Below are 26,845 nucleotides of genomic sequence, written 5' to 3'. Positions count from 1 at the left end.
TGATTTATTCTTGTCACATGCTTTAGTACACTGTGAGAAGTATTGTTTCTTACATGCTACGCAGACAAAGCATACCATACAAAACGAAGGAAAGAAGAGAGCGCACAATGTAGAGTTACAGTCACAGCAACATGTAGAGAAAGATCAAATTAATACGAGGTAGGTCCAATCAAAATTCTGATGGTAACAAGGAAGAAGCTGTTCTTTACTTGGTTCGTGCCTGCCCTCAGATTTTTGTATCCAGTTCTCGACAGAAGCCGGTGGTAGATAATCTGTCCACGGTGTGTGGCTGCTTCAACTCGCTGCTTTTCCAAGGCAACGCGGGCGTGTCAATGGATGGCAGGCTGGTTTGCGTGATGAACTGGCTTTGTTTACGACACTTTGTCGATTTTTTGCGGTCCTGGACAGAGCAGGAGCCGCACCAAGCTGTGATGCAACCAGAATGAATGCTTTTTCTGGTGCATCTGTCTGTATTCAGACTGTGTTTTGCATTATCTGCTGCTCAATGAAGATTGGGATCTTTCTGATTCGATCAGTTAAACTGTGCGTGGAGAAGTGACTTGTTCTGACTGTCAGCTTCCGGAACTGAAACATGGTTTCTCAATTAATTCTGTCTCTGTCAACCTTTGGTACTGCAACTGAGTTTCTGTATCCCCTCATTTTCACTCAACGACTAATGTTGTTTATTCATTTCTGGGATGTGGGTGTCGCTGGCTGGGCCCGCATTATTGCCCATCCTAAATTTCCCTTGAACTGAGCGGCTTGATAGGTCACCTCAGAGGGCAGCTTAGAGTCACCAAAGTTGCTGTGTGTCGGGGGCCCCATTTAGGTCCAAACCAGTTAAAATATTCATTGCTTAAAGGACATTAGTGAAGCAGTTGTCTTCCTTTTGACAATCGATCCATGGTCGTCAGACTTTTAATCCCAGATGTTCTTAATTGATGAAATTTCACAATTTGCCTTGGTGGTGGTGGTGGTGGTCTCTGTGTGTGTGTGTGTGTGTGTGTGTGTACGTGAGAGAGAGAGATTCTCACATAATCAGTCCGTTTGTGAGTGTGGATTAACCTTTTATATTCCCTCACAAACACTGTGATCCCCTTGCTTTTGTGAATTCCCAAGAAGCATTTGTACTACTGAGACCCTGGTGGTCGGGTGGAGGGTGGGGTGAGGGTTGAAGGCAATGCCGCAGGGTGCTGAGTGTGGAAGCAGCCGATTTTAAAGCTTGTGAGTTGGAAAGTGAAGAGTGAACTTGTCTGTGTGAAGATCACAGAAAAGGTTTGTCTGGACCTGCGCACTCGAGACAAGTTTTGGGTTGTCAGTAAATGAACTCCTGTAATGAAGGGACAAAATCAGAAAGAGGAAATGCTGGAAATATTCAGCAGCTCCGAAAGCAGCTGCGGAGAGATATTCCTGTCGCCAGGATATAACTCTCCTATTGGATACTTCACGTTGCTCAGATCTGACACTCTCAACACCTTCGTGTAAGGAACAGGGAGGGCGGGAATTGGGTCTTTGTTGATTTGAGCAAACAGCGCAATCCAGCAATGAGAAGTCCTCAGCCCCCGGCGGCTTGGGAAAGGATGGGACTCAGATACAGGACTCTGGTTGGGGTTCAAAAATGGAAAAATACATCGAGTTATAAATGTAATGACAATAAAGGTGGAATTCAGATCGACTTGTGCAGAAATTTTACACTTGGCCAATGTAGTCAGGATGGCCGAGCGGTCTAAGGCGCTGCGTTCAGGTCGCAGTCTCTTCTGGAGGCGTGGGTTCAAATCCCACTCCTGACAGTAATTTTTCGTTCGCGAAGCAGCATCCAAACCCAAGAAATTTCTCACCTGGCAGCACAAGGGCAGTTGATGCTGAGAAACAACGACCACCTGTGAGTTCCACTCCGAGACACACTTCAACCTGACTTGGAAATGTATCACCGTTCCCCTGGCTGGCTCACAATCTTGGAACTCCCTCCCGAACAGGAGTGTATGTGCACATATACCACATGGACTGCAGCGGCACCAGAATGAATTCATCGCCAATTACTCAAAGATTATTAATTTGGACAATAAATGCTTCTCGCGCCAGCGTCACACATATCCCGTATGAATAAAGTACTTTTTAAAAAATCACCTCGTGCCACAGAAGGAGCACATCTGCCTTCAGAGCAGAAAACTGTGTGTGAATCACATCCTGAACACGGCTACTTTTATACCAGATGTGTGTCTGAAAACAGTAAGTGGAACCAAGCTCACGTTAAACCGCTCAATGTTTAGTGGAAGTGTTTCACTGAGTGATTTGTGTGATTCCCTCTGATGTGCTTTCTTTTGTGAATTCCTAAGGAGCACCTCCCCTGAGACCCTGATGGGCGGGTGTCGGGGAAAGGCGGATTTGAAATGTTTACAGGGAAATCGGTGCAGTCTCGATGGGCCACTGTGGGATTCAGTTATTTTTCTTTCATGAATCTATCCGAGATCCCATAGCATCTGTGGAGAGAGAACCGGTCATTCCCGTGCAAGGTCTGCATCTGAAATGTGAACTATCTCTATTTTCAGAGGTACGTTACAGATCTGGTAATATCTCTTTTTTCACTAATACCACCAGATCTGGAATGTATTTCCAGCATTCTGCTGTACCCACGAAGAGCGGTATCAGGCTCTGTGGCTTACTTGGTTAAAGCACCGATTTAGTAAACCAGAAGATTCTGGATTCAGATCCTCGGATTCCTTTCCAGTGAACTTTGCAACTGCGTAAGTCGCAATATCCATTTCTTGCTTGTCAATGTTGTCTTTCCCTTCACAGTGGATAATCTACAACGATAAAAAAACATAGTTCGAGAGTCTCCTCAAATATCTTGCCTATTTATTAAACGTGATCCAGATACTTTCATCATCTTGCAGTAAAAAAACATTTAATTTGCAATAAATCCAATTCTCCAAGTTCTACAAACATAGCGTTCCATTGTTTTCTCAGGGAATTTCGAACAGAGTCAAATCGCCTTAGAATCACACCATCCCGACAGTGGTGAAGGAGACCATTCTGCCCATCGAGTCTGTCCCGACTCTCCGACAGAGAATCGCACACAGGACCTATTCCCGCAGAGCCACGCATCCACCCCGCTAATCTACCGATACATACACCTTGGTGACCAAGGGGCAATCTAGCATGGCCAAATCCACCCAACCTGCTCATCTTTGGACAGTGGGAGGAAACCCGAGCACCTGGTTTCCTGAGATAACTTGCCTGGATGAATGCAATTTGAACAGCACTGCAAAAACTTGGCACCATCCAGGACAAAGCTTCCCACTTCATTCGCTTCCCATGCATAAAGCTTCACTCCCTCCACTCCCGACACAAAATGGCAGCAGTTTGCGCCATCTACAAGATGCACTGCAGCAACAAAGCAAGGCTCCTTTGCCAGCACCTTCCAAACCCACGACCACGACCGCCTAGAAGGACAAGCGCAGCAGACACATCAGAATAACACCACCAGGTTGCAGGGCACTGATATTTATTTATTGATTGTAGTTATTTATAAGTTGTTGTTGTTGCACGTGTGTGTTGTTTAATCTTCGTGATCTTCAAAAGAAGCGAAATATCTAATTGAAAAAGATGCTACTATTTCTCACCCAACCAGCGAACGTCGTGTCAAACTTTAAGAAAGCCCCCGGGGTTTGCGATTTATTTTTGAGTCAGTGGTTTCCCTGGGAGCCAATAAACAGAAGCAGCATGAAGAGATGGCAGAGCAGGAAATGTCGGTGCCGAAGCTGAATCACATCAACGGAGCAGCAACCTGCTTTCTACTAATCGGACCCCAAGTCCGATTCTGGTGGGACTGAAACCCACAACCTTTGAATGGCTGACTTGCCATTATTTAGATGTCTAACGCGCTACCCAAACCGCCACATGCTGGAAGTTTGCTTTACTTGTCCATATATGGATGTTTGACAATGTGGAAAGTTCAACAATCTCGTAGTTAAAAAGTCAAGGACTGTGAAGAGGGACTTTATTGATTGCAAGTCATGTTGCTACATCTTATGTCTGTTAAAACAGCTGTGGGAATACAGACCATTTTGTCCTTTGTACATGAAATCTGTCCATCACAGAATGATCCTCCCTCTTTCTCTTCCTTATTCTCGTGGGCAGCTCGGAATGTAATCTCACAGGCTTGATAGTCGGGGGCACATTCTACTCTATCTGTCACAGCGCTGATCAGAATCTGTTCCCTGTTCCAGTTAAACACCTGCACAGAACACAACGCAAAGCTGGAAGCTGGAAACCAGAATCAAAAACCGACAATGCTGGATATGCTCAGCAGGCGATGGATGAATGGAGATTCCTGTAAAAGAGACCTTGGGGTACAGGTTCATAGCTCCTTGAAAGTGGAGTCACAGGTGGACAGAGTGGTGAAGAAGGCATTCGGCATGCTTGGTTTCATTGGTCAGAACATTGAATTCAGGAGTTGGGACGTCTTGTTGAAGTTGTACAAGACATTGGTAAGGCCACACTTGGAATACTGTATACAGTTCTCGTCACCCTATTATACAAAGGATATTATTAAACTAGAAAGAGGGCAGAAAAGATTTACTAGGATGCTATCAGGACTTGATGGTTTGAGTTATAAGGAGAGGCAGGATAGACTGGCACTTTTGTCTCTGGACTGTCAAAGGCTGAGGGGTGATCTTATAGAGGTCTATAAAATAAGGAGGGGCATAGATCAGCTAGATAGTCAATATATTTCCCCAAAGGTAGGGGAATCTGAAACTAGAGGGCATCGCTGTAAGGTGAGAGGGGGAGATACAAAAGGGTCCAGAGGGGCAATTTCCTTCACACAGAGGGTGGTGAGTGTCTGGAACAAGCTGCCAGATGCAGTAGTAGAGGCGGGTACAAATTTGTATTTTAAAAAGCATTTAGAGAGTTGCATGGGTAAGATGGGTATAGCGGGATATGGGCCAAATGCGGGCAATTGGGACTAGCTTTGGCATTTTGAAAAAAAGGCGGCATGGACAAGTTGTCCGAGGGCCTGTTTTCATGCTGTAAACCGCTATGACTATATGACAAGCCGCTGAAGCACAGCACAGTTGCACAGTTTAAAGTTTCCTTTCATCCACAATAGATATTCCATTCGAGTATTTTGAACAATTCAAATTGAAAATGTGCATTGTTATTCTCGTCGCCACAGCCTGAAAACAACTCCAGGCATTGATCTCTCCCTTGGATTTTAAATTTGTAAATCCATTCTCTATCTTCTAAACCTACTATGGAACTGTATCCATCACCCGCTCATTTCCTTGTGAATGAGCAGGAGAATTGAAGATATATTTGGATAATTTTCCTTTGACTACATTTGTACAGAAGCATCAAGGTCAAGGAGGGAACCACACACAGCACTTCATGAAATTCACCTACTAAAAGATGACAGTGTTTAATCAAGGGATGGTTCTATTTATTCACTTATTATTAATGGAGAATATAAAAGTTGGAACAGTGTGCAATCTGGGCATTGTAACTGAGCAAAGTGAAACACAATGCGGACTGGGCAGGATAAGCCTAGCATGGGCAATGGACAGAGTGGAGGTGCGACGTTGGCTGGCTTGTGAGACGGCGCAGGGAGATGTTGCAAGATGAAGGTACATCGGAAAATGGGAGTGTAAAATGTTGAATGATGAATGTGCAAGTAGAATGTGCAATGTAGACTGCAGGCTGGATATTCAATGGGTTCTGTGATGGGTGAATAGACTGTGGAATCTTGGCATGGTAAAGGTGCAATGGGAATTAGGACGGGTAAAGGTGTATCCTTTATTTTATATCACCTCTCCTCGATCTTCGGACCAAAATGCATCACTTCACACTTCCTTACATTAATTAAATTGTATCTGTCACGTGTCTGCCCATTCCACCAGACTGTCTATATCTTCTTGCAGATTATCAATATCCTCCTCACTAAAAATCATAATATTTTCAAATTTTGCACCACTGACAAATTTTGAGATCGAAACCTAAGCTCCCAGATATAGGTCAGTAACATATATCAAGAAAAGCAAATTTCTCTCTATATAATATCCCCAATCAGAAATAGGTAAAACCTTCTGAAATATATGCTTTAATAGGTTTGTACTAATAATTAAACTGTTGCTGAATAAAATTCTAACTAAGCTAATGATTCAAATGCCATTTGGTTCCAAATATAATGCCAACCGGCACTAATACATTCAATTATAAGCCTAGCCATGCTCATTTATCAGGATTTAAATGACGAATACAGAGGGAAGCAGCGTACTGGTAGATTTCAAAATGAAATGGCCAAAACATTTTAGTATTTCTAAATTCCTCAGTCCCAGGTTCAATATGATGTGAACAATTCTTGTCTGCTGTGTCCCTCTCTGATGTCTGAACTTCAGCCTACCAGAGTGTGCTGACATACACTGGCCGCAATACAGAACTGCAGTAGAGCGGAAAAATGCATCTTAACTGTCGCTGTTGCAGAGACAGATCAAACAGGAGTTAGTGATTGGATATCGGCATTACATTCCATAGAGAAATCAATATTAATGTACTTTTCAATGCAGTTAGTATAACTTCGAATTTGCTATTACCTGGAGCAGTTGAGTCGACTTGCACAGATGTACGAAAGGAAAATCTCGGTAATGAGACGATGGAGAATGAATTTCAGAGATAAGCAGATGATGTTACGTTGAAGATTTTTAGTAGAGGATAGTGTGGAATCATGTACTAATTAGAACAAAAGGCCCTGTTTCAATTATGTACCTTCCAGATAGAATGTGTACAGATTTGCAAAGTCTCTCAGAGAGATTCATAATGAACATCACACACATATGTCGCACCAGAGACAGAGCGATACAGAATGAGTCCAACACTCATACACCTCGAATCTTAGAATGGATACAGCAAAGAAAGGGAGATCATTCGGCCCTTTGTCTCTCTGCTGGTCTGTACAAGAACAACTCAGCTCATCCCTTTCCCGTCCTTGTCTCATAACCATGGAAATCCTTTCACTTCAGGTGCTGATTCCATTCCCCCTTGACAGCCCTGATTTGATGCTGCCTCTGCCACCCTCTCAGGCAGTGCATCCCAGGTCCTATATACTCTGCACATTAAAAGCCATCCTTCTCTCCTCAGGCAATGGGAGCAATATTTCTTCATCTACTCTTCTTAGACTGCACCCACAAGCCCACCACCTCTACCAGGGTAGTGGCAGAGAGATTCTTTCCACTTAGAAAGGAAACAAGAACTTGAGGACACAGCCTCAAAGTAAGGGGGAGTCAGTTTAGGACAGAGTTGAGGAGGAACTTCTCCTCTCGGAGGGTAGTGAATCTCTGGAATTCTCTGCCCATTGAAGCAGTGGAGGCTACCTCGTTCAATATGTTTAAGTCACAGGTAGATAGATTTCTGATCAATAAGGGAATTAACAGTTTTGGGGAGTGAGCGGATAAGTGGAACTAAACCACTATCAGATCAGCCATGATCTTATTGAATGGCGGGGCAGGCTCGAGGGGCTAGATGGCCTACTCCTGCTCCAATTTCTTATGTTCTTATGTTCTTACCATCTCGAAGGACAGCGGCAATAGATACATGGGAACACCAGCACTGCAAGCTCCCCCTCAAGCCACTCACCATCCTGACTTGGAAATACATCGCGGCTCTTTCGCTGTCAGAGTGGCAAAATCCTGAAAGACTGTCTGGCGAACAGCACTGTGGCTGTACCGACACCTCATGGACTGCAGCAGTTCAAGAAAGCAGCAAACCATCACATTCTTAACGTCAGTTGGGGATTGGCAATGGATGCTGGCCTCTTCAGTGATGCCCACCTCTCGAAATGAATAAAACAAATAAACACTCGCAACTACAACCAGAGACAGATAGATACAGAACAAATCTCACTCACGTGCAGGTTTGGATCCAATCTGAATCCCCAATCACATTCACTAACAGAGCGTAAAATGCAGTCGAAATTGGGCGATCGTTATCCAGTTGCAGTTTAACCAGATTTTTATACAAGAATAGAGAACATCTTAACACAACGTGCAACATTTTCACCCAATGTGGAGCATCATGAGACCAGTTAATCATCTTTCTGCCGAACAGAAAACATCTTCACGGGAGAATATGTTCACAGAACACGGAACACGTTTACAGAGCAGGGCATATATTCACAGAACGTTTTTAAAAAGTACACAACATGGATCATATTTATACAACCGGAAAGATATTGACAGCATCAGGGAAGCATTTTACACAACAGCAGAAAGCACCTCTCAACAACAGAGAGCAGAGTTACACAGCAGGAAATATATTTAGAAATGTGTACTTGCAACAGAAAATTCCTTTAAAAATAGAGATCGATTTTCCAATTCCGTGCTTTGCCGGTTTCCCATCACCTTTACCTGTCGTTACGTGTTCAGACAATCTCTCTTACTGCTATTGTGTGTTTTTCTCTGTTTTATTCTCGGTTTGATGCAGTGGCTGAGCGTCTTGACACTGGAATGTGTATTAAATGATGCAGGAGCGAAAATCTGCCTGACTATATTGATAGGCAGCAGAAACGGCTTTGACCGGAGCAGAGTGGCGCAGCGGAAGCGTGCTGGGCCCATAACCCAGAGGGCGATGGATCGAAACCATCCTCTGCTATTCCTATTATCACTGACAATGAAACGACTTGTGATTTTTACGTGGAGTCTGCAGACAGGTATTTAGATCGGCTTCTCTTTTCTCCAAAAAACCTCGATCTGCAGTGAATCAATTTTATATGCAAGGAAGCATAGGATCGGGAAACATCAAGAAAGCAGCAAACCATCACCTTCCGAATGTCAGTTGGGGATTGGCAATGAATGCTGGCCTCTTCAGTGATGCCCACCTCTCGAAATGAATAAAACAAATAAACTCTCGCAACTACAACCGGAGACAGATAGATGCAGAACAAATTTCACTCACGTGCATGTTTGGATACAATCTGAATCCCCCAATCACATTCACTAACAGAGGGTAAAATGCAGTCGAAATTGGGCGATCGTTATCCAGTTGCAGTTTAACCAGAGTTTTATACAAGAATAGAGAACATCTTAACACAACGTGTAACATTTTAACCCAATATGGAACATTATGAGACCAGTTAATCATCTTTCTGCCGAACAGAAAACATCTTCACGGAGAATATTTTCACACAACACGGAACACGTTTACAGAGCAGGGCATATATTAACAGAACATTTTTCAAAAGTACACAACATGGATCATATTTATACAACCGGAAAGATATTGACAGCATCAGGGAAACATTTTACACAACAGCAGAAAGCACCTCTCAACAACAGAGAGCAGAGTTACACAGCAGGAAATACATTTACAAATATGTACTTGCAACAGAAAATTCCTTTAAAAATAGAGATCGATTTTCCAATTCCGTGCTTTGCCGGTTTCCCATCACCTTTGCCTGTCGTTACGTGTCCAGACAATCTCTCTTACTGCTATTGTGTGTTTTTCTCTGTTTTATTCTCGGTTTGATGCAGTGGCTGAGCGTCCTGACACTGGAACGTGTATTAAATGATACGGGAGCGAAAATCTGCCTGACTATATTGATAGGCAGCAGAAATGGCCTTTACCGGAGCAGAGTGGCGCAGCGGAAGCGTGCTGGGCCCATAACCCAGAGGTCGATGGATCGAAATCATCCTCTGCTATTCCTATTATCACTGACAATGAAACAACTTGTGGCTTTTACGTGGAGTCTGCAGACAGGTATTTACATCGGCTTCTCTTTTCTCCAAAAAACCTCAATCTGCAGTGAATCAATTTTATATGCAAGAAAGCATACGAACGGGGAACATCTTAACACAACATGCAACAATTTACTGACAGAAACATCTTCACGGAGAATCTTCTCAAACACCATAGAACATAGAACATAGAACATTACAGCGCAGAACAGGCCCTTCGGCCCACGATGTTGCACCGACCAGTTAAAAAAAAAAACTGTGACCCTCCAACCTAAACCAATTTCTTTTCGTCCATGAACCTATCTACGGATCTCTTAAACGCCCCCAAACTAGGCGCATTTACTACTGATGCTGGCAGGGCATTCCAATCCCTCACCACCCTCTGGGTAAAGAACCTACCCCTGACATCGGTTCTATAACTACCCCCCCTCAATTTAAAGCCATGCCCCCTCGTGCTGGATTTCTCCATCAGAGGAAAAAGGCTATCACTATCCACCCTATCTAAACCTCTAATCATCTTATATGTTTCAATAAGATCCCCTCTTAGCCGCCGCCTTTCCAGCGAAAACAATCCCAAATCCCTCAGCCTCTCCTCATAGGATCTCCCCTCCATACCAGGCAACATCCTGGTAAACCTCCTCTGCACCCTCTCCAAAGCCTCCACATCCTTCCTGTAATGTGGGGACCAGAACTGCACACAGTACTCCAAGTGCGGCCGCACCAGAGTTGTGTACAGTTGCAACATAACGCTACGACTCCTAAATTCAATCCCCCTACCAATAAACGCCAAGACACCATATGCCTTCTTAACAACCTTATCTACTTGATTCCCAACTTTCAGGGATCTATGCACACATACACCTAGATCCCTCTGCTCCTCCACACTATTCAAAGTCCTCCCGTTAGCCCTATACTCAACACATCTGTTATTCCTACCAAAGTGAATTACCTCACACTTCTCCGCATTAAACTCCATCCGCCACCTCTCGGCCCAACTTTGCAACCTGTCTAAGTCTTCCTGCAAACTACGACACCCTTCCTCACTGTCTACCACACCACCGACTTTGGTGTCATCAGCAAATTTGCTAATCCACCCAACTATACCCTCATCCAGATCATTAATAAATATTACAAACAGCAGTGGCCCCAAAACAGATCCCTGAGGTACACCACTTGTAACCGCACTCCATGATGAATATTTACTATCAACCACCACCCTCTGTTTCCTATCCGCTAGCCAATTCCTGATCCAATTTCCTAGATCACCCCCAATCCCATACATCTGCATTTTCTGCAGAAGCCTACCATGGTGAACCTTATCAAACGCCTTACTAAAATCCATATATACCACGTCCACTGCCTTGCCCCCATCCACCTCCTTGGTCACTTTCTCAAAAAACTCAATAAGGTTAGTAAGGCACGACCTACCTGCCACAAAACCATGCTGACTATCACCTATCAATTCATTACTCTCCAAATAACTATAAATCCTATCCCTTATAATTTTTTCCAACATCTTGCCGACAACAGAAGTGAGACTCACCGGTCTATAATTCCCGGGGAAGTCTCTGTTCCCCTTCTTAAACAATGGGACAACATTCGCTAACCTCCAATCCTCTGGTACTATACCAGAGGCCAACGACGACCTGAAGATCAGAGCCAGAGGCTCTGCAATCACTTCTCTTGCCTCCCAGAGAATTCTTGGATAAATCCCATCCGGACCAGGGGATTTATCTATTTTCAGACCCTCCAGAATATCCTGCACATCCTCCTTATCAACTGTAATACTGTCTATTCTACTCCCTTGCAACCCAGTGTCCTCCTCAGCTATATTCATGTCCCCTTGCGTGAACACCGAAGAGAAATATTGGTTCAATGCTTCACCAATCTCCTCCGGTTCCACACATAACTTCCCTCTGCCATCTATAACTGGCCCTAAACTTGCCCTAACCAACCTTCTGTTCTTGACATACCTATAGAACGCCTTAGGATTCTCTTTAACCCTATCCGCCAAAGTCTTCTCATGTCCCCTTTTAGCCCTTCTAAGCTCGCTCTTCAACTCCCTCTTAGCCAATCTAAAGCTTTCTAGTGCACTACCCGAGTGCTCACGTCTCATCCGAACATAAGCCTCCTTTTTCTTTTTAACCAACAAAGAAACTTTTTTGGTGCACCACGGTTCCCTAGCCCTACCAATTCCTCCTTGCCTGACAGGGACATACCTATCACAGACTCGCAGTAGCTGCTCCTTGAAAAAACTCCACATGTCGGACGTTCCCAGTCCCTGTAATCTCCTAGTCCAACCTATGTTTCCTAATTCTCTCCTAATAGCCTCATAATTACCCTTCCCCCAGCTAAAACCACTGGCCCGAGGTTCATGCCTATCCCTTTCCATCACTAAGGTGAACGTAACCGAATTGTGGTCACTATCACCAAAATGCACACCAACTTCCAAGTCTAGCACCTGGTCTGGCTCATTTCCCAGCACCAGATCCAATATAGCCTCACCTCTAGTTGGCCTGTCTACATACTGAGTCAAAAAACCTTCCTGCACGCTTTGAACAAAAACTGACCCCTCTAACGAGCTAGAGCTATAACAATTCCAGTCAATATTAGTCAAGTTAAAATCCCCCATAACAATTGCCCTATTACTTTCACTCCTAAGCAGGATTGACTCCGCAATCCTTTCCTCAACCTCTCTAGAACTTTTAGGAGGTCTATAAAAGACTCCCAACAGGGTGACCTCTCCTCTCCTATTTCTAATCTCCGCCCATACTACCTCAACAGATAAGTCCTCATCAAACCTCCTCTCTGACACTGTGATACAATCTCTGACCAATAATGCTACCCCTCCCCCTCTTCTACCTCCTTCCCTACTTCGACTAAAACATTTGAACCCCGGGACCTGCAGCATCCATTCCTGCCCCTGCTCTATCCATGTCTCTGAAATAGCCACAACATCGAAGTCCCAGGTACTGATCCACGCTGCAAGTTCACCCACTTTATTGCGAATACTCCTGGCATTGAAGTATACACATTTCAAACCCTGCTCCACCCCACCTCTGCAATGCCGTGCATTGCAGTCCCCATCCATGCATCCCTCACTTTCAGCCCCACTACTCAGGATCCCTCCCCCCCCCCGAATCAGTTTAAACCTCCCTGCATGGCCTTAGCAAATTTACCCCCCAGGATATTGGTCCCCTTCTGATTAAGGTGTAGACCATCCTTCTCATAGAGGTCACACCTTCCCCAGTACGAGCCCCAATTGCTTAAGTACCTGAACCCCTCCCTCCTGCACCATCCCCTCAGCCATGAATTCAAACCTTCCCTCTCCCTATTCCTCTCTAAACTATCCCGTGGTACAGGCAAGAGTCCAGAGATAACCACTCTGTCAGTCTTGGCCTTTAGTTTCCACCCCAACTCCATAAATCCCTGCCTAATATCCCCTTCCCCTATCCTCCCTATGTCGTGTGTCCCCACATGTACAATAACTTGTGGTTTATCTCCCTCCCCCCTAAGAGTCCTGAATACCCTGTCAGACACATCCCGGACCCCAGCCCCTGGTAGGCAACACACCAACCCTGAGTCCCTACCTTTAGTTCCGACCCTCCTATCTGTCCCCTTAATTGTGGAGTCCCCAATCACAAGGCCCAGTCTTTTACAGCCCCTAACCACCTGAGCTTTCTCACTCGGCTCACCCCCAGAGATCTGCTCTCTATGCTCAGTTGATTCCTCCTCAACTGTAGCCTCCAGCACCGAAAACCTATTATGGAGGGGAACCGCCCCAGGGGATTGTCTTCCCGATTGCTTCTTACCCCTCCTCCTGGCATTGACCCAAGCCTCATTTCTAGGAGTTACTATTTCTCTATAACTCCTATCAACTTCCACCTCCGCCTCCCGAATTATGCGGAGTTCCTCTACCTCCCCCTCCAGCTCCTTTACACGCTCCTCCAGAAGCTGCAATCTAATGCACTTCTTACAACTAAAATCTCCTGAAACACTACTGGATTTCCTCACCACATACATCCCACAGGAGATGCAGCATACTGCCTGAACTGCCATCCCTGAAGCCATTACCAGCAAGAAAAAAAGAAAACAAAAAACTTCCCCACACTTATAATTAGGTTAGAGGAGGATGGAAGGGTGGGATCCTCTACCAGTGTAGAGGATCGGGTATCTCCTCTGCACCAATTTATAGGGCTAGGGGCCCGAGAGAAAAAAAAAACTACTACTGAGGGGGAACCACCCAGGTAACTGACTTTTAAAGTTAAAATAAAAACCCTTCCCAGACTCCTTTGCTGCCCACTTCTAGTTTTCACTTTAAACTTGAAAAACTGCTGTTAAAGTAAAGGCCAAAAAAATACACACACTAGCTGACTAATTAAATAAATAAACAATTCAATTAATCCAATTAATCTCTTACCAGCACTGCTGCTTTTCAATCACCCCTCTCAGCTTGCTCCAGTGGATCAATGAGGGGGAACCTCCCAGGGAACTGACTTTTAAAGTTAAAATAAAAACCCTTCCCAGACTCCTTTGCTGCCCACTTCTAGTTTTCACTTTAAACTTGAAAAACTGCTGTTAAAGTAAAGGCCAAAACTGTGACTATTAAGATGTGAATCAAATTTCTGTAGTTGATACTGACGATCACCAAAACTATGGTAACTCCGAATAAAGAACTTTTCAAGCTTGGGTAATAAGGTCATGTATCAATTTATAAATTTGAACTAAACCATAAATCAACCTCTTGAAAGGTTGCAATCCAATAATTCTTAATCCCTCACTAAGTATTCCCCTCATGCCTTCCATTTTCCTGGTTACACAGCTTTGCACTCTTTCGATCAGCTGTATATCTTTTTGAAAATGTGGGTTCCAAACTGTGGATGCAGACTCCAGGTGTGGGCATACCAGCTGCTTATGGAGTTTCAGATCTTGGGATTGAACTCCACTTTACTCCTCACTCCCTTGATTCCCTGAGAAACCAAAATTTGTCTATCTCAGCCTTAATTGTCATAGACTGTCATAACCTGCAGTGTAGATGGAGGCCCTTTGATCCATTGAATCTGCACTGACTCTCTGACAGAGCATCCCACCCAGAACCTATCCCGGTAACCCCACATATTCTGCTAATCCCCCTAACCAATATATTTGGGACACTAACAGGCAGTTTAGCATGGTCAATCCATCTAAACTTTGGAGAATGGGATGAATCGCAAACATGGGGAGGATGTGCAAACATCATACAGGCAATCAGCCAAGGTGGAATTGAACCCGGTTCCCTGGTGCTTTGAGGCAGCAATGCTAACCACTGTGCCACCACTAGTGTATTCAACCATGGAGCATGTCAAAGGATCACAACCCAATGAGTGCAGAAATTTATTCTCATGTCAGTCCGAAATGATCTGATCCTTACACTGAGCCAGCTTACGCAATCTCCCAATGTCCACAAAATCAAACCCCTTCAGAATCTTGTATGTTTTAATGTTTTGCCTCTCATGCTTGTGAATCACAGAAAATACAGACCCAGTTTACGAAGGGTCACATCATGTGAAGCCCTTCCACCCCTGTGGACCAATTTACTGACCCTTCATTAGTGATTGAAGCATAATGAGAAAACCCTTTCCCGCAGCGAGTAGTTCAGCTCTGGGATGCATTGTCTGACAATGTGGTGATGCAGCTTCAAGTGAGGCATTCAGAAAGGAATTGGATTGTTAAAGTTACACCAGCTGAGTGGCACTGGTTAGCGCTGCTGCTTCACAGCGCCAGAGACCCATGCTCAATTCCTCCATGGCTGACTGTCTGTGTGGAGTTTGCACATTCTCCCTGTATCTGCATGGGTTTCCCCAGGTTCTCCAGTTTCCTCCCATAGTCTAAAGATGTGCAGAATAAATGGATTAGACATGATATATTGCCCCTGAGTGACCCAAGATGTGTAGAGTAAGAGGGTTAGCCATGGGCGAAAGATGTTCTTCCAGAGAGTCAGTGCAGATGCAATGGGCAAATGGCCTCCTTTTACACTGTGGATTATGCGGGATCCAATGGACACTCAGTGCTTCCATTTGTGAAGCCAAGGATCCCATCCACTTTGCAAGCGACTGTCCTAAACTGTCTCACTTTCAAACATCTTCCTGAACCTACTCCCTCTGAGCCTGCACACAGTTTTGAACTGGACCATTCAGTTTATTTTGCCTCTCCCCATCTCTTCTGTCAAAAGGCAGCACTGTTCCTGAGTGTGGGATTAATAATGTGTCTCTTCCACATACTGCAGCTTCTGTTTCTCCAAGAGAATCTTTCTGGCTAAAGCTGGAATTTACAAGGATTTCTGTCACTGAGACATTGTCTGGCCGTCTGTTTCTCACCACCCTAACTCACTCTGTCTCTGTCTCTCCCTCCACCCACTCTCATCCACTCGATATGAAGGCAGGATATTGTTGTTTAGTGACTGAGTGCACACAATCTGTATCTTCATCTGATCAAATAGAATTCAGCTTGTGAACAATATCATAATTTCAACCAGTTCTGGGTTAAATCAGGCACAGCTCTGATTGGCTGCAGCCCCCTGAATCTGGGGAGCAGACACTGTGAGCATTGCTGGCCTCAGAGGCTTTTACAGTTACTAAGCTGGGAAACTCCAACTAAGCCCTGAGAATCCACAGCACAGAGCGAGAGGAGAGGAAAGCCTGTCCTGGGAGCTGTCAATCTGAGACAGTTTGATCCTGTCAATGTGCAGATGTGAACCTGCTCCTTCCATTCCCAAACTGTTATAACGAGGAATACAGAACGCCCAGTAATGACCAGCTTGTTGCAATGTGTTTGAATGAACATGATGTGATATCACCGAAGCAGCATTTTGAAACATTCATTCAATGTATTCTGATGAAATGTATTTTTATGCTCTGTGTGCATTCTTATGCCATTGCAGAAGAATCTTCCTCTGACATGAGACCGTATTTTGCCTTTGTGCCTTGATGCTGCTTTTAAAAGAAAATGTTCATGTTATGAATTTTCTCATCGAACCACAGGAAGAATTATAGAAAAATAAGAGCACAGAAGGAAGCCATTGAACCTATTCTGCCATGCCAGTCCAAGGACACAGCAAGAAATCTCACAACACCAGGTGAAAGTCCAACAGGTTTATTTGGTAACAAAGCTTGCTGCTCCTTCATCAGGTGAGTGGGAGTTCTATTCACAACAGGGCATATAAAGACACAAATTCAATTTACAAAATAATAAGGACACCCAGGTGTCCTTTCCAAGCCCATCTTCCTGCACCCAGCCCGGAGCCATGCAGCTGAATATCCAAATACTAAATCTTTGCCAACCTTCTTTGAGCCAGTGGCTGCCCTGAAGCAGTAGAGTTAACATTTCAAATCGCCCCCGCTGCGAGCAGGGTTCGAACCTGCGCGGGGAAACCCCATTGGATTTCAAGTCCAACGCCTTAACCACTCGGCCATCGCAGCTGCTTATTTGTTATTGTGATGTAACCGCCTTAGCAACATTCACAGACCTTTATCAGGCACCGGAATGATGCAGAGCACAGCGTGTGAGTTGAAATTTGTTCGTCTCCTTTTAATTTGTATCTTTGTCTCTGATCCAGAACTCATTCACTAGTTCAGAGATTTGCTCAATAACCTTTTTCAATAACCTTTCATTAAAATCAAATTGAACCCGAATTCTGCATCCGAAAAATAAAGTCCACTTCATTTCAGTCAAACGGTGCGTGTAAACCACAAGAGGGCGCCGATAATGTCCAATACACATTACCAATGCGATGGCCGGGAATCGAACCCGGGTCAAGGCAGCTATGCTCACCACGATACCACCATCGCTCACTCTGCGTAAGCAGTTGTTATTTTCATTAGTTATAATTACAAAACTACCTTAGTTGCTGATTTCAGCAGACACCAGCTGTGTCCTTGGCCCATTTTTTTAACCTGAACTTCGCTTGTCTCGTTTCTCTGGACAGTTTGAGCCACCTTTTTGCTGTTGTTTCTGACTGATAACTCTGATTAGATTTGCAGTTCATTTGAACAAAGTTTCCACTGAACGGAAATTGAAGCGGATTTTATGTTAGAAACACATGGATGATGAGAATATTTGGTGATTTTTTTTTTTAGGAGTGACCCCCTTCTGTTCTGACCGGAGATAGACAATTAAATAAGTCAAAACTCTGGGTCAGGAACTGACCCTTGGTCAAATGCTCGCACAGTCACCACAACACCACCTGGCTCTGTCACCCTCTCTGTATTTATAGAACGAATACACAAGCAATCAAGTGGCAGAGAAATCACAGCTTAGAGAATTATATAACCGACATTCCCGTTCTGGGAGTTTTACACTTTCCGATAGATCGGGGTGAGCAGGGTCGCCCAATCAGAAAGCAGGTCCTTGGGACATGGAATTTGATTAATATCATGTTTTGCAATCATGTTAATCGGTCAGAACCATGTTGATGTTGTTTCACTCCAATCTTTGAAGGTTTGATTGAATCGTGACCTTGTTGCACAACTTGCGTTCAGCCAGGAGATGGCAGCAGGGAAAAATAATTTGGATTTGCTGTTTGTGTCAATAAATCGAGTCTTGGAGGTTCACAGCATGGAAAAAGGCCCTTCGGCACAACATGTCCATGCCGCCCAATTTTTGCCATTAAGTTCGTCCCTATTGCCCGTGTTTGGTCCATATCCCTCTATATCCAGCTCATCCATGTAATTGTCTAAATTCTTTTTAAAAGACAAAATGGTACCCGCCTCTACTACCTCTGGCAACTCGTTCCACACACCACTCTCTGTGTGAAATAAATTGCCCTTCTGGACCCTTTTGTATCCCTCCCCTCTCATCGTAAACCTATGTTCTCTAGTTTTAGACTCCCTTATTGTGGGGAAAAGCTGTTGGCTATCTACCTTATCTATTTCCTCATTATGATAGAGGCCTCTTTATATCACCTCTAGGTCTCCTGTGCTCCAGGGGAAAAAAAAGTTCCAGTCAATCCAACCCCTCCTTATAACTCAAACCATCAAATCCTGGTGGCATCCTAATAAATCTTTTCTGCACTCTTTCGAGTTTAATATCCTTCCTTCCCATAATAGGGTGACCAGAACTGTACACAGTATTCCAAACGTGCCCTTACGAATGTCTTGTACAATTTCAACAAGATGTCCCAACTCCCATGTTCAATGTTCTGACCACTGAAACCAAGCATGTCGAATGTCTTCTTCACCACCCTGTCCACATGTGACTCCACTTTCAAGGAGCTATGAACCTGTACCCCGAGATCTCTTTGTTTTATAACTCACCCCAACGTCTTACCATGAACTGAATAGGTCTTGTCGTGGTTTAATCCACCAAAATACATCACCTTACATTTATCTAAATCAAATTCCATCTGCCATTCATTGGCCCATTGACTCAATTGATCAAGATCCCACTGCAATCCGAGGTAACCTTCTTCATTGTCCACTCTGCCACCAATCTTGGTGTAATTTGCCAACGTACTAAACATGCCTTCTAAATTCTCATCCAAATCATTAATATAAATGACGGGGTAGGATGAGTGACTTTGCAGATGGCATAAAGATTGGCTGGGTGGTGAAAGGGAGGCTGAGTTTCTTAGTCTGCAAGAAGATATAGACAGGATAGTCAAACGGGCGGATAAGTGGCAGATGGAATTTAACCCCGAAAGATGTGAGCTAACACACTTTGGAAGGAATAATTTGGCAAGGAAGTATTCAATGAAGGGCATGGCACTTGGAAGTTCTGTGGAATATAGGGACATTGGCGTGTTTGTCCATAATCTCTGAAGGTAGAAGGGTATGTTAGTAGGATGGTGAAAAAAAAACATATGGGGCACTTGTCTTTAACAATCGGGGCATCGACTGCAATAAAATGTCATGTTGGAGTTGCATAGAACTTTGGTGGGGCCACAGCTAGAGTACTGTGTGCAGTTTTGGTCGCCACAAGGTAGGAAGGATGTGATTGCACTGGAGGGGGTGCAGAGGAAATTCACCGTGATGCTGTCTGGAATGGAACATGTAAGTTCTGAAGGGAGATTGGGTAGGCTTGGATTGTTTTCTTGAGAGCAGAGAATACTGAGGGGGGACCTGATCGAATTATGAGGGCATCGAAAGAGTGGACAGGAAGCAGCTGTTCCCCTTGGTTGAAGGGTCAGTAAAAAGAGGACATAGGTTCAATGTGAGGGGCAGGAAGTTTAGGGTGGATGTGCGGAAAAACATTTTTACCCAAGGGTAGTGACGGTCGGGAATGCGCTGCCTTGGAAGGTGATGGAGGCAAGTTGCCTCACATCCTTTAAAAGTATGTGTTCAGCAATTGGCATATCATAACATTCAGGCCTATGGGTCAAGTGGTGGTGGATGCGATTTGATTGGAGATCAGATGCTTCTTCGATGTCAGAGCAGACTCGATGGGCCGAAGAGCCTCTTCTGTACTGTATGATTCTATTATTCTATAAACAAATTCACTATGAACCGTATCAACGTCAGCCATATTCCTTGCCAGTTCTCAGATAGGCACTGATTGGTTCGAAGTTTGTTTCATTTTCCAGGATCCAGCTCAATTAAATAAATGTATTTCTTATGCTCTGTGTGTCATTAATAAAAATCTTCCTCTGACGTGACACCTTGTTTTGTCCTTGTGCCCCTGTTGATGCCTTTGGCATTCTGCTCATGCTTTGATTTTCCTCATGTCACCATGCAATCCAGAGAAATGTAACAGCATAGAAGGAATCCATTCGGCCTATCTTGTCCTTGCCAGACTGAGGACACTCAGGTGTCCTTTCCAAGCTCACCTTCTTGTTATGTAGCTGAAAGCATGCTGGAGATCCAAATAATTCTTTCCAAAAAAATAGGATTTGCAACTCTGTGGCTGTCTAAAGCATACATTTCCAATCCCACTCGCTGGCAGCGGGGCTCGAATCTGCACGGAGAAACCCCATCGGGTTTCAAATCCAACGCCTTAACCACGCGGCCACAGCAGCTGCTTATTTAACAAATGAAAGCAAATCACTGCGGATGCTGGAATCTGAAACCAAAAGAGAAAATGCTGGAAAATCTCAGCAAGTTTGGCAGCATCTGTAAGGAGAGAAAAGAGCTGACGTTTCGAGTCCAGACGACCCGTTGTCAAAGCTTTGACAAAGAGTCATCTGGACTCGATACGTCAGCTCTTTTCTTTCTTTACAGATGCTGTCAGACCTGCTGGGATTTTCCAGTATTTTATCTTTTGGCAGATCTTATTTGTCAGAATAATGTAACCACCTCAGTAACGTTCATATTAACTTCATCAGGCACCAGGATGGCGCAACACACAGTGTGGGAGCTGAAATTTGTTCCTCTACTTTTACTTTGAGTCTTTGTGTCTGGCTGAAAATTCATTTATTCGGTCAGAGACTTGTTTTTCTATTCCAATATTTTTCATCAAAAAATAATTATGTCCGAACAAAAAATGAAAAAGGTATCTGCATTTTATTTCATTCCTGTCAAATGTTTCGTTCGCCCTGTTTTTGTCCACTCAGTTTAAAACACAAGAGGCCGTGGATAAGGTTCAAAATAAATGACCAATGCATTGGCCAGGAATCAAACCTGGGTCATCTGCTTGGAAGGCAGTTATGCTCACCCCTATACCACCATCACTCACTCTGCTTAAACAACCGTTATTTTCATTAGTTATAATTACGGAACTTCCTGAGTTGCTGATTTCATCAGATACCAGATGTGTCCATAGCACAGTTTGGAAACTGAACTTGGCTTGTCTCATAGTTCTGGACAGTTTAGGCCACCTTTCTTTTTACTATTGTTTCTGACTGAGAACTCATTGATTAGTTTTGAGGCCTTTTCTTTCATTTGAACAACATTTCAGCTGAAAGCAAATTGAATGTGGATTTTCCATGAGAAACACAGCGATGATGAGAATTTTTAGTCAATTTTATTTTAGGAGTGCCCACCTACTGTTCTGACCTGCGATAGATAATTAAATGAATTACCACTGTGATGGCCAGGAACTGACCCTTGGTCAAATGTTCGCACAGTCACCACCATCACTCACCTTGCTCTGCCACCCCCTCAGTAAGAAAGTCCAGCTCTGCCAGTGAATCTGGTCACCTTCGGGCCCAATCGGAGGATGGTCAGAACATGTCTGCCACTGTCAGAAACTCCATTATCAGCGAGTGGGGGATGATTGTTTAACTCGCTGTCACTGGTTGTTGAGGTTGTGATTTACTGTTACCTGTCAGTGCAGGAAAAACAAATAAAACAGGAAAATTGAGAGACTCCGAGAGCAGTTAATTTGTATCTTCACCCTAAAGAAACACAATGATGTCTGCAACCGCTATAATAACTGAAAAAAACAGATATAACTGGCTGTTGCCGCGGAATCTGGTTTACAGATGTGGCCGTACACCCCATGGACTGCAGCGGTTCCAGAAGGCAGCTCATCATCACCTTCCCAAGGGCAATTAGGGATGGGCAACTAATGCTGACCCAGACAGCGACACTCACATTCCATGAATGAATTCAAAGACAATCTGCGGGGAGCGGGCTTCAGAGTGTTTAACAGTTACTGAGGCGAAAAACTATAACGACGCCCCCGGGATACAGAGCAAAGGCTAAAAGGAGGAGAAATTCCGTCCGGGGACCTTACAGTTGGTAAATGTTTTGTCCTGTGATGTGTAGATGTGAATATTGTGTAAGAGAGGGTGAATGAAAGGGACGGGAGAGTCAGACTAATCCAACTGTGTTTGTGTGTCTGTTCTGATCATGAGATCTCCGAGTCTCTCTTGTGTAAAATAAAACAATTTTCCAATCAAAGATTCCCTTAATCCCCCTGCTGAGCCCCAAAGTGAGATTTCAAGGCAAATGGTTCGCTAAATTCAAGATTTCAGTGGAAAAGTAGAGAACATGTCAGCTATCGCGTGTGAGAGCGCGATCAGTGCAGCAGTAAAACGGGTTTCTGTGGAAAATGGAGTTCTCAGTTCGAGTGAAACCTTTTCAACAGCAAACATTCGTGTGTCAGAGACATGAAGGATGTGAGCTGGATCTCTGGAGAGGCGGAATTTCATTGCAATGGGAGAGTTTGTGAGGAGAGAGAAACACAGAGAGGCTGGAGGAGCCGGGAGCTGACAGCAGCTTGTCTCTGCTCCGTCCGCTCTCTGCCTTCAAGTTGCTCTGTGCCGCCACCACTAGATTCATTTCGGATCCAGTTCTGACTCACAGTTTTTCCACACACTCTCGGATATGACTGAAACTGCAGCCGCCGAAACGGCTCCTCCAGCCGCTCCCGCTCAAGTGAAGTCTCCCAGGAAGAAGGCGGCTCCCCGACCTGCCGCAGCCGGTCCCAAGTTCGGCGAGCAGATCCTCAGTGTTGTGGCGGGTTGCAGCGATCGCAAGGGGATTTCCCTGGCCGCGATAAAGAAAGCTTTGGCTGGCAGTGGAGTGGATGTGGGGAAGCGCGGCTCCTAGATCAGGTTAACTATCAAGAGGAAGGTGGAGAAAGGCTCTCTCGTGCAGACAAAGGGATAGGGCGCTTCCGGCTCCTTCAAACTCCCTCAGAAGGAAAGCCCGGGGAAAATGGGAAAGAAGGCGAAGAAACCAACAACCAAGAAATCTTTAGTAAAGAAAACAGCGGCCAAGAAGGTGACAACAAAGAAAGCAGCAGCCAAGAAACCCGCAGTCAAGAAACGCGCAGCAAAGAAAACTCCAGTGAAGAAATCAACAGTGAAGAAAACAAGCAGCAAGAAGGCGGCAACTCCAAAAAAGGCGGTGAAGAAAGCAGCCCTGAAGAAAAAGTCTCCTGTGAAGAAGGTGACGGGCGGAAAGTCTGTCAAAAAAGTGAGTAAATCGAAGGCCAAACCCAAAGTGAAAGCAGCAAAAGCGAAGAAAGCGTCAGGAAAGAAGTGAAGCAACCCGAGCAAATTGTAAAGCTCTGAACCCAAAGGCTCTTCTCAGAGCCACCCACATCTCTCAGGAAAGAGCTGATCCCGCAAGAAAATGATTCCTGTCCCGCGGCCCGGCTCATTCTCAATAGAGATCATTTCAAATTCAGACTAAAGTAAAACAGAGTAGAGGCTGAATTTCATTTGCTCAATCGCCACTTTCTCTCATAATAAAGATGTCTGGTAGATTCAGTAACACTGGTGGCTAAACACCGCATTCGCGCCTCATTTTTAACCGAATCCCTGCAGTGCAGAAGGAGGCCAATCGTCCCATCGAGTCTGCACCGACCTCAATCCCACCCAGTCCGGATCCCCATGACCCTATTGATTGACCCTACTTACTCCCCGACACTCCGGTGTAATTTAGCATGGCCAGTCAACCTAACACGCACTTTGGTGTGCGGGAGGAAACCGGAGAAAGCCGAGGGAGAATGTTCAAACTCCACACAGACAGTGACCTCAGCCGGGAATCGAACCCAAGTGCCTGGCGCTGTGAGACGGCAATTCTTAGCCAAACATCAATGTCAGGAGTGGGATTTGAACCCACGCCTCCAGAGGAGACTGCGGCCTTAGACCGCTCGGCCATCCTGACTCCCTTAATTTAAACACAGGAGATTGCCCCAAGCAGCTTCAATAAAGTGTTTGCAAACAGCGAGAAGCAGATGTGTGTGAGGATGTTCCGGAGGAAGATTCTTGCTATAGAATCGATTGTGTTTAGGTCGGAATATTACTGACTGGGAATTATTACGGGACCAGGTTTAAAAACACAAAAGAACAAAGTCACGACCCGAAACGTTAACTCTGTCTCTCTCTCTCTTCACAAAAGCTGCCGGAGCTGCTGATTATTTGCAGCATTTTCTCTTTGATTCCATATTTCAAAGCTGCGGGTTTGTGGAAACACTTGTTTGTGACGGGTTTGTTTGGGGAGCTGTGTTTCGCTTCCATTGTTAATAAACGGGTTGAAATTGGCGGTTGCAGAAACTGGAGGTGGAGCTGAAAGATCAGGGGCCGTTCTGTGTGTGTGTGTCAGTCCGGCTCTCTCCTCCCTCCCGCTCTGTGTTTAATCTTCACTCTGTCTCCTCCCCTCTCTGCTCTCACTCCGCCTTCCTCAGTCAGGTCGGGGCGGGCTGTATAAAAGGAGCCTGAAAGATTTCCTCTCATATTGTGCAGAGATCTGAGTGAAGAATCATCATGTCAGGCAGAGGGAAAGGACAGTAAGAAGTCTCACAACACCAGGTTAAAGTCCAACAGATTTATTTGGTAGCAAATACCATAAGCTTTCGGAGCGCTGCCCCTTCGTCAGATGGAGTGAAAATCTGTTCTCCAACAGTGCACAGAGACACAGAAATCAAGTTACAGAATACTAATTAGAATGCAAATCTCTACAGCCAGCCAGGTCTCAAAGGTAAAGATAATGTGGGTGGAGGGAACATTAAACACAGGTTAAAGAGATGTGTATTGTCTCCAGACAGAACAGCTAGTAAGATTCTGCAAGATCAGGGGGAAAGCTGTGGGGGTTACTGATAATGTGACATAAATTCAACATCCCGGTTTAGGCCGTCCTCATGTGTGCGGAACTTGGCTATCAGTTTCTGCTCAGCGACCCTGCGCTTTCGTTGTCGTGAAGGCCGCCTTGGAGAACGCTCACCTGAAGATCCAAGGCTGAATGCCCGTGACTGCTGAAGTGCTCCCCCACAGGAAGAGAACAGTCTTGCCTGGTGATTGTCGAGCGGTGTTCATTCATCCGTTGTCGTAGCGTCTGCAGGTACCTGATACGCTGCAGGAAAGGATGTCCCGAGGCATGACACATTGGGGAAACCATGCAGACGCTACGACAACGGATATAAGTGGTATAATTACTTCTTAGGAATTCGCAACGGCAAGGGGATCACAGTGTCCGTGTATGAATATAAGGGGTTAATTCACATTCACTGAAAATGAGTGAATCTCCATCACTCTCTCTCTCTCACACACACACACACACCCACACAAGCTCTCACAGACCAACACTCACACATCTCCCACCACGACAGATGGCGAAATTCAAAATCAATAAAAATATCTGGAATTAATGGCCTTGAATCAACTTTCGTAAAAAAAGACAACTAAAGCACTAATGCTCTTCAGGGAAGGAATTCTTACCTGGACTGGCTTACATACAACTCCCGACCCACAACAATGTTGTTGGCCCTCGGAGGTGGCCTACCAAGCCACTCAGTTCAAAGGAAATTTGGAGACCTTGGCCTTGTGGTATCATCGCTGAAATCTGAAACTTAGCTCGTATTCTGGGGACCCGGGTTCAAATCCTGACAAGGCAGTGGAATTTGAATTCAATAAAAAATATGTGGAATTAAGGATCTCCTGATGACTATGAAACCTTTGTCGATTGTTGTATTAATCTATCTGGTCCTCGAGGGACCAAAATCTGCCGTCTTTACACAGTCTGGCCGATATGTGATTCCAGAGCCACAGCAATGCGGTTGACTCTCAATTGCCCGCAGGCAACTAGAGTTGGGCAATAAATACTGGTCAGCCAGTGGCACCCATGTCCCATGAATTAATTTTTAAAAAATGCAAGCCCAGTCAGGGACGCTGAAAAAATGCATTGAAGATTCAGAATGAGGAGATCCATCAACTTGTTTACAATCCCAGAGTTTGCAAATACAGGATGGATTCCAAACTAGTTTACTGTTCCGGGAGCTGACCGCCAGAACAAATTGCTTGTACACGCACAGTTCTACCAACAGAATCAGAAAGATCCCAATCCTCGAAAATCAGCAGATAATGCAAAACATATTCTGAATATGGCACAGATATAAAGGTAAAGTTACCATAATCCCAAATGACCATCCGCTGTTCCCCATCTCAACAGGGAGAGCTTAATGGTGTTGATTTAGCCTCAGGGTTACTACACCTCAGGCGAGGAGCAAGGCTGAAAATATCTAACAGCACATCTGCATTTTCTTTGCCGTAAATTTGTATAAACTTCTTGTTTTCAGTTATAAACTGGAGGATACAGTATGTTTTATTAACGGCTCTTAAAAACTGTCCTGCCACCTTCAATGACATATACACATGTCCAAATATGTCCTGCTGTTCTTGCACCCCCTTTTGGAATTAAATCCTTTATTTTATATTGTCGCTTTGTGTTATTCCCACCAAAATGAATCACTTCATTCATCAT

At 44.6% G+C, this 26,845-nt stretch overlaps 1 protein-coding gene, 3 non-coding genes and 1 pseudogene across 4 annotated transcripts in view; 3 read left to right on the top strand and 2 right to left on the bottom strand.

The window, feature by feature from the left end:
• The window catches only part of LOC144482281 (uncharacterized), a 319,714-nt gene that overhangs the window by 203,725 nt on the left and 89,144 nt on the right, over positions 1 to 26,845 (bottom strand). The window lies entirely within an intron of this gene.
• Positions 1,708 to 1,790, top strand: trnal-cag (transfer RNA leucine (anticodon CAG)). Its single transcript has one exon. It is a non-coding gene; the product is annotated as a tRNA-Leu (tRNA).
• trnam-cau (transfer RNA methionine (anticodon CAU)) lies at positions 8,572 to 8,643 on the top strand. The gene has a single exon. It is a non-coding gene; the product is annotated as a tRNA-Met (tRNA).
• trnas-uga (transfer RNA serine (anticodon UGA)) lies at positions 17,101 to 17,182 on the bottom strand. Its single transcript has one exon. It is a non-coding gene; the product is annotated as a tRNA-Ser (tRNA).
• Positions 22,964 to 23,626, top strand: LOC144482232 (histone H1-like; annotated as a pseudogene).

The sequence above is a fragment of the Mustelus asterias genome, unplaced genomic scaffold (assembly GCF_964213995.1).
Source record: "Mustelus asterias unplaced genomic scaffold, sMusAst1.hap1.1 HAP1_SCAFFOLD_35, whole genome shotgun sequence".
Taxonomy (NCBI): domain Eukaryota; kingdom Metazoa; phylum Chordata; class Chondrichthyes; order Carcharhiniformes; family Triakidae; genus Mustelus; species Mustelus asterias.
Note: the sequence above shows the minus strand (reverse complement) of the source record. Positions and strands in the feature narration are given on the sequence as shown.